This window comes from Tauraco erythrolophus, chromosome 9, assembly GCF_009769465.1.
Source record: "Tauraco erythrolophus isolate bTauEry1 chromosome 9, bTauEry1.pri, whole genome shotgun sequence".
In the NCBI taxonomy this organism is placed as follows: Eukaryota; Metazoa; Chordata; class Aves; order Musophagiformes; family Musophagidae; genus Tauraco; species Tauraco erythrolophus.
The window spans coordinates 4682788-4692200 of record NC_141473.1 but is presented as its reverse complement, the minus strand read 5'-3'; positions in this window follow the sequence as shown (position 1 = coordinate 4692200).

Here is a 9413-nt window from a genome sequence, read left to right as displayed (position 1 = left end):
AAGATCCTATTGTATTTCTTAATGTTCTAATGAGTCCTGAGTCACAGGGTTTTTTATTCTCAGGTTAAAGTATTAATAAGAGGGTATTTTTCTAGCTGGCTGTGTCTCAAGAATATAATCTTTATCCTACTTTTTAGAATAATTAACACTTGTAAGACTGTGATTATGTTACGTGCTAATCCACAGTAACTATTGCAGGAATTCCCAGGGACAATATCCTCAAAACTCCACTGTTCTATTTAACTAACTCAGAATGATAAAGCCAAGAAATCACATATTCAAAATTCAGCTGTTGCAGATACAGTCCTTGTCCTGAACAGCAGAAAACCTCAAGTACTCTGTTGGTAGACATTTGTGGTTTTGTAGTGATTTAAATTAACAATTTTCAGTCTATAGCACTGTCAGGCATTAGGCAGAATGAGATCAGACATTGAAAGTATTTTTCATAGGAAAAGAGATCCCAATTCAGATTTTAGATCTGAATTTTCTTTTTTATAGAAATGTTTTCTATCAGACTGTTGCTGATCGCTAAGTAATACCAGTGAAATCAGGGGAATTGGTCCTATATTCAACAGGAACACAAACTCTTGTGTCTGTGGTTGTTTTCAGATGTAAAATGCCAACTCTGCAAAGACAGTAGATCCTCAGAAGACCATCTTGAAGAGGGTCTTGACAAACCGTTCAACCATGAATCAGGGCAAAGAGACAGGAGATTTCTGAATTATGTGTTGAATCGACATTTCTTCTAGCTTTCTTTAAATATTTGTACTCTTTGTCTCTTCCTTTAATTTTTACACAGAACTTTGACATTTTTAACCAAACATCTGATTTCATTCCTTTTATTCTTGATGTAAGTCAAGGTTTAAAAATGTATATGTTACGTTATATAGAAACACGTATGGAAATGTATATGGTGAGTCTATATGTACCAGTACAAAACCAAGAGAACATAATAGATCATGGAGAATGGTGTCAAAAGGGGAGAGAAAGCTGCAACAAAATATTGGGATAAACAAAGAGTGGGAGGAGAAAAGAAGAGAAAAGCAAGAGCACAATGAGCTGTATTATTTTCTTAAGACATGGGAACATCTCCAAACCTTGATCTCTGGACAACATAAATCTGTGGATGTACATTGATATCAGCTCAGCAATGTCAACATAAATAACTAAGACTCTCAGCAAGTCCCTCACCAGCTCTGCCATCCTTCAGGAAATTGCCTTAAGGGATTGGGAATGAGCCTGTGACAGCAGCAAGGGGTGATAAAAGTTAGAATTTGAGGTTTAATGGATTTAAGCTCCCTGACCAGTGCTGAAAAAGCACTTTGCAGGCCTTCATTTTGATAATCTGGGGCACTGGTTATTTTAAGAATCTGAGGAAAATCTAGCCCATCATTTCAGGATGACATGCTACAGTCATCTTTGCAGCCTGGAGAAAATTACCTCGTCGAGAGCCTCAACCACAACACAGGGAGTTGTTTTTAGTGATATCAGCTGGTGTTGGCAAATATCCTGATCATGCTGAGAGAAAAGAAGAGCTTGCATAATTTGGAGTGAGACAAACTACAAAGAAGAGACCAGCTGCAGGCTCTGGACCTGTCCTGGGCTGTGTGGCAGACCCTGCACAGCAGTAAAGTTGTTTGATTTGTGTATTTGTTCCACTTTCTCTATCAACAGTGTCCAACGCAACATGATGGCAACTGGAATTGTGACAGTGTCTTCCCACACATTTCACTTCACCTCTACAACTAGTACTCAACTGCTATTTTCCAAAATTTCTACCTATTTCCTTCTAAACCATCAGGATCAGCCTCATTCTGGTTCCTTATACTTTGTAGAAGCAAAGCAAAAAAGTTCTTGGAATAATGAGCCAAAATAATATAATATTTTATAAAGACAGTTTCGGTTCTGCCATCCACAAAATGATAGCATTATGTAACTGGGCAAGTGCTCACTTTTTAATAGAAACTGTAATAAATATGTTAAATGAAAACATCTGGTGCTAATTGGTTCAAGTTCTGCTCTATTTTCTTATGTTGGCAGTTCCTCCTCCTTTAGCTCAGCATAGATTTGGTATTTCCTAAGAGTCTCAGGTGTTAGAACAAAAAATGCGTTTTTATTTATATAGTGTTTGTCATGGTAAAAGCATAGAAAAGCATTGTTTTAAGGTCAAAAGCATAAGCAGAATCTCTTGAGAAAATAGATGAAGGCAAATACTGGACTTTTGGGGAACACTACCTGTAGAGTAACCAACTCACCTGCAGCAATAATGAGGCAAATCCATGGACTTGTGTTTACCATGTAGGCTTCCACATCTGCCTTGACCTCGAGGAGGTCTGGAGGTCAGCCAGCCACCTGAGAGCAACACACATCAAACACTAGAAGAAGCCAGCCCCCAGAAGAACAACACTGCACACACCATGCCACCGATGAAAGATTTCATTCCAAATCACCTGGTAATGAGTATTTTCTTTAGAGGTCCATCAGCTAGACTTATTTAACGTGTAAGAGTCTCAACTTTCTTTTAAAAAGAAATTACTTTCTAGACCTCATGGTTGCAAAGGCAAACATAAAAGTGAAATAAGAAACCTGTGGTTAACGGGGAAACATAAGCTTCAGAAAAAGCCCAAAAGTTTTACTTCAATTAAATCTCACACTTCGTGTGATTAGACTCATATTTTTCAATACATGGGGTTAGCAACAGTGCACATGCAATATAGAATATTTTTTTTCCTTTTAATCAGACCTGAATTAACTGAAAATATAGGATTTCTTTTGTGATGGAATGTTTTTTAGAGTTTTTCCGATTTTGTGCAGCTACACTGTGGTCCAAGAGTGGAGATCTCCAACCTTATCCAGGAGCGCTCAGTAAAACGAACATCTCTCAGAGGTCTGAAGCAGTAGCCTTGGCGAATGAGATGTCCTACTGATGCTTTGGCTGAAACACATCTTTTATAAAAGTTAAGATACTTTCCTGGATTTTCACACACAAACCCAGAGGTATTGTATGACACTAAAGACTGCTAGGAGCTGAGGATTAATAAGAAACATTAGCCTTGTACTTGATAATGTTAATAAAATTCAGTATTTTGGATGGATAAATAGAATCAGTCTAGTATTAGCAGTCCCAAGTCAACTTTCAAAGACATTTTTTGATTTGGTCCTGGTTGCAGTCCACTTAGAAGCAGCAAAATAATTCACATTTGTTTGATGTTAATTCTACTTGGATTTTCTTCCACAAGCAATGAACTAAACTGGATTCCTTATCAATCACTTAGCATGGAGAGATAGTATGATAAATTGCCCTTAAAAATAAAAGTGCAAGTCTCTTATTAATGGTAATACTACCCCAAAAAAGAACAGATGCAGAACTTGCCTCATTCTCAGCTGAAAAGACACAGCATTCAGTGGATTAAAATCATGATTATTAAAGGACAAAGTTGAATCGATAAATATCAAGATGCAGAACGTGCACAGTTGTGATGGAAGTTCTCCTCTTTCCCTCTCAGAAGACCCAGAAGCTGTCACAGTGCTTTCAGCAACGTCACACACAGAGGTGATTTGTCGACCTATTGCCGTTGCAGTTTGACATTCGAAAAATACTTGTTTGGCATAATAATTGTGCATAACTCCTCCCACTGATGACTAGTACATTGAGGATGAGAGGCATAATTACAATGATGAGAACGATGTTTGGAAATGGTACCAAACAAAGCTCAATCAAAATCAAGCTGAAAATATGGTGGGTCTCAAATAACCTGAGGAGGATTCAGAGTTGAATAGAAACAAGATCAAATCTAAATGAGGCAACATTGACCTGGAAAAAGATGCTTCCTTATAAATGGAAAATTAAAAGCTGCCTATAATGCTTATAAAGACAAAAACAATGTCAAATTTCTCCAAATGATGAGATTTCAATAGGAAATTATCCCTTGGTTTGAAAGATTCTCCCATTCTAAAGACGGTTCCATAAACATATGGTCCATTTTCAGTTTTAGTACAATGTTTTGCGTAGCAGTTAGTTATAGTAGTTAGTTAGTCTAAGAGTTTGAAGCCAAAAAAAGAACTCCTTACAAACAGATTGAGAAATGTAGTTTAAATTTGGTAGACAAAATGCCAGAAATAAGCAGAGAGGAACTGATGGAAAACAAACTTCCAGTGTGACTGAAACAAATATTGGCTTCAAACACTTTTAACCAGCAAGTTGACAAATTCAGCGAAACGGTTGGAAAATATTTGGATCCTCATTCTCTCAAACAGACGTTTTTGATACTTTAAGAAAGGAGGGGAGGGGAATTTAGTGGCTGAAAATATAACTCAGTTTTTAGGGCTGCCGTATGAGGTTTAGTAGAGAAGAGGAACCATTATAACGAGCTTGTCGTTAAAACGATACTGTTCATATTACCATTAAACGGAGGAGCTACTAGACATGTTGATGTACCATGTTCTATTTTCCAGAAGTTTACAATGGGAATTGCTTTTATAACAGAAGAGCTCCCACAGAAAAATAATTCAATTCAATAATTTTTAATCTACCATTTAAAAAGCTTTACTTAGCCTCATCTTTCAGCCCTGAGTGCTGAAACCTTCAGCTGTGGTATATCCATGTCAGCTGAGCTCTACTGCAGGATCAGAAAATGGGAGGGTGGAGGCCTTGTTTGCCATGTCTATATGCACCACCGGAATGACCAAAGTGCCAAGATCAGGTTGGCATGGGCATGCTGCTGAGGTAGAGAAGCTCCAGTAAGGAATTTATTAAAATTATCCACTAACACCAGGCCAGAGAAATGGACAGATATTGTTTGTTCCCTCGTCTATAGTGGCTAACTCAGAATACTTTGGATCTTAAAAAAAAACCTTTGGTCACATATACTCATGATTGATAGTTTTCTCTCCTAAGACAATTTATATTTCAGTGATGGCATTGCCATAAAACACTTCCTGACTACTGGAAGTGCTCTGATCTCCATGCTGGCTGTATAGTCTGTCCCACACACCAGGATGAGGTATGGATAGACTACGGGAAGGAGAAGGAGGCCATGGGGTATCTGACTCTCCCCAAGGCATCACTCGTGCTCTGGCTGCAGGAGCAGCCACCAGCCCTGCAGAGGGAAAGACCCAGGAAAAGGGATAATACATCTGTCCAGTTACTGCCTGTTTCTGTCTCCTTATCCTGCAGCCAATGTTCGACCAGGCAGAGCTGCCTGCTGCAGGCCATGTTCAGGAGAAAGGTTGAAGTGCTCCACACTTCCCATCAGAAAGCTCTTTTTACAATCTGTCAGATCTGTTTGCAGCTTAGGTCTACTCCATCCACGGGAAACACTGTTTTATATCCTGCTTGGGACATCTTGGAAGTCCTCCTCAGCACCTACATGTCTTAATCAAAGACTCAGAGTAAAAAAATATTTTTTAAACAATGGGCTTTGGGCTTCTCAGTCACAAGTACCAGAGGCTTCCTCCTGAGGATCCAACCTGGGCTAGTGGTTTCTTAATCTCTGCTCACTCCATACAACATCCGTACAAATCTGAAAGGCTTAGACTGCCAAAGGATACAGACCATTGCTGGCACTGAACAGTCCCAACCTACACACAAGGTAACGGGTGTCCAATGCACACAAATGTCATGCTCATAAAGATTCTATTCCTGTTGACTTGAATGATGCTGGGTTAACTCCTGTCAAGGTACCGAGGCGTAAAACAACACTCCATCCACTCGCACTATGTAAAAGTCTTTTGCAAAGAAACCAGAGACTGGGGCTGGCCACCAGGCATCTTCAGGGGAAAGCTGACACGTCTGGCTTTCTACTGCAGTGGGTATGGCGCACAGCCTGCTGGCAGCCAAGGCATCCCACTGCCTGGCTTTGACTTCCAGTCTCCTAACAGAGATGACCCAGAAGAGTGCCACAACTCCGGTTCAAGCGCTGAACCGAAAAGTATTCACTGGCAGAGCATGCAGTTGGCATGCAGTTGGCAGCCACCCTCCGTTTTAGGGAGGGCTTTTCTGAGGAAGGTGAGGTCAATTTTTAGCAAATGGTTTTATTTATTGACATGTCAGTAGCCCTTTCGTGGCTTTATTTGTATTTTTGGCGGGGGTTCTGTTTGTGATTCAGGGACTGCAGCAGAGATGCAGAGGTACCTTATGATCAGTGCTGACCGTTCTGCGTGTTGAACAATTGACAACTGGCAGCATCTGCAGAGTTTCCATTTCATAAGTGCTTACTGCTGCATCCTCCGTGATGAAACACATGTCAGCTCCCAGTGGCATAGGACCACCTGGAGCACATTAGCATCAGAGTGATTTAACAACCTGGTTGGGACTTTTTCAAATGACAAGCGGTGTTTGGATGAAGCAGGACATGGAAACCTCACCCAGCCTTTCCAAGCAAGCACACTTCCAAACATTTTGCTGATTTTCAGGGAAAATTTTCCTTCCTGGTTCACTAAGCAGCTGTGTGGGGTACAGTGTATCAGAGGCCCCGAGAATAGCCAGGAACTGCAATATTGCTACCAGGAGATCAGTTGCACCTGTTAAATAGTTGGAGGGCTGAGCCAAAGAGAGGAGCAGCCTCTTACTGGTAGGTGCTAGAATCAGGTTATCAAAAGGAGTCAAGGATCTTGTTCTTCTAAAAAGAAGGCATTATCTTCCAGAACTTGCAATGATCTTTTGACCAGAATCTTTATACAACTGCCTGCCAAGGATAGTATAGCTACGTGGTACCCAAACCACTGTTTGCTGAAACAGCACTGTGATTAAAATCTCAGCAGTCACAAAACACCAGCATCATCCCGTGTGTGTGTGTCTGTGTGTACAGATGTGTCTGTGTGTGTTTGTGGGTGTAGAGATTGTGGGACAGGGGCTGCCTGTACCACTCCTTGTTAGCACAACAAGGACTGCGGGGCCTCACTCCTCCCCTGGCATCCCTGGCACTGAACAATGACAATACACAACAGAGAAAGCAATCCCAATGAGTACAAGGATATTCAGAAAGGGTGGAAAAGATTGCATAGGAATTAATGCAGTGTTTTAAAGACCCTAGAGTGCTTTAGCAATACCAGCCCAAACATTTCTTATTTTTTCCTTAAAGGCTTGAAATAAATTTTGTAGTTTTGGAAAATGACTTTTTGTAGAGCTGGACTGGAAAACAAACAAGGGAAATAGTAATTTTTGCTTCCTTTTATTTTTCACGTAAAGAAAAAGTATTTCATTTTTCACTAGCGCAGATGATACATACGATGAAGTTGAACCTTCTTTTAGCATTACAGTGTTGTGACTGATAATAATCTTTTCTTTCCTATATGACAGCTTCCTCATGGCAATTAGAAAGAGGCCTAGAACAATGAACTTTTTTTTCACCAGTTTTCTTTCATGAGGAACTGGGAGGGACCACTTGGGTTATCAAGTCCCATCCCATTCAGTGCAAGGTAGCCATATAAATGGATGTTTAGTTCAGAAGGGTCCCAAAAACCTCATACGAGGTGACTTACACCCCACATCAGCAACACATTCAGGACCTCAACTTAAAAGTATCCCTGGAAGAGAGAAGGAACCATGTGGAAAATTTCCAGTTGCTCTAGTTCCCTGCAAGACCAACAATATTGCTGTTGGATAAAACTCCCCAAAGTGTCCATAAATTTCCATATATTTCAAGTAAGTTCCTGTGCTTTTCTTTCTTCATTTATTTTTGCCCCTGGTTGAGCAATCTGTGATATTCCAGCCTTTTCTCATTTATGCATCTGGAAATGGCTTGTTTATAAAACACTGACATCCCAAGGCCATATAAAATTTTGATGAGACATGTTGTCTCGGGGCTGAGAAGATTCAATGTTTCACCTGAAGGTGCTTCTTCTATTCAAACTAGGCCACTTCAGCCCATCAACTCACACGGTCGAGACAGCAACCCACGCTTTCTGTTTGGATTTGCTGGCTGGTAAGAACAAGTTTCTGGCTGTGAGAAGTGCCCCTCCAGCAGCAGCCAAGCTCCTTCCCACTCACCAGACAACTCCTAGTACATGTGTTGGATGTACATCTGTTTGCTCAGGACCTGCTGAGCTGTGACCTTCCCTCGGCACGTGGTGGGACCACCACTGGGAAACACCTCCCACAGCTGCTCCTGCAAAGCGCCAAGTCCCTGCAGACCGCGGGAGAGGGCTTTGTGCCGTCCCACCCTCACATATTGGTAGAAAAGAAAGAAAGTCTCTTTTCACCAAAATAAATACCCGGAGGAGGCCCAGGTCAGAGCTTTGGAGAGCTTCCCAGGAGCTTCTGTTGTTCTCTCCACGGATGACTTTGGCATTGCCCCACTCCTGCCGTCCCTGTGCAGCCCCCCCACATATCCCATGGTGCACATCTGGGGTTTATCTCCAGGAGGGATGTGCATGCTGATGGGAAGCAATGCACTGGCACCATCTCTTACCCAACAGGGACTTGTGCACGCGTGACACCTGGGCATGAATGTATCAGAGGGCAGAAACAGACTCTGTGCATCCCGGCACTTCACTACTGCTGTGTCTGTGGGGGTGGCATATAGAGGAATCTTCTTTTTTCTCGTTTTTCTGTGCCTGTATTTCATCTTTTCATTTTTCATTGCGAGCTCTGCAATGTCATTTTGTGTAGCCTTTATTTTCAGAGTGGAACTTCAAGCGGTTGCAGTTGAAATACCGTCTTGTGGTTCTGATTGCATTTTTGTTTAATCCTTAGCCAGTAAGAAATCCTTTGAAGTAGCAGAACTGTGCTTCTCTGCAGGTTGATCTGGACACACAATAATGAGAGACAGAGAGCAGACAAATGTAGCAGTGCAGAAATCACAGATTTGCTCCTAGGTCCCTGACAGCTCCAGATAGATACTCCGCTCAGGTTTTGGCTTTAGTTTTGCTTGCTTCACCCTTGCTCCAGAGAGAGGAGTAACAGTTTGAGGATCTCGCTCCATTAAGTCCCCACTAATACCAGCCTCAGACCAAGCAATAAAATCCTTACTGCAGGGGCTGCCAACCAGCCAGATTGGTGTTTTGTCTGCACAGAGCCCTGCTCCAAAGCATTTCCACAGCTCACCGCTGCAGGAAACCTTCCTGCTACTCTCTCGCTCCCCAGCAGAGCTCCAGGCTGGGACCACCAAAGCAAGAACCAGCTCGTGTTTAGACTAGGGAGGTGATGGTTGGTGTGGAGCCCCTCAGCTCCACTCAGCCCTCAGGAGTTCAGTGGAATCTCAACTCAATGTCCTCAGGTCCCACTTCTCTCCCTGCTGGTAGGGGTGGTGGGTGGCAAGAGGAAACGACACTGGCCAAATGGAATCTCCCTTTGCTGAGAAAAAAAAACCACACCACAATGTGCAGAAAAGGGACTGTTTGGATTAGAGGAGCAGCCTGAAAGTAACAGCTCTCCTCTCGTTTCCATCCCTCGCCGAGCAGCGCGGTGCCCG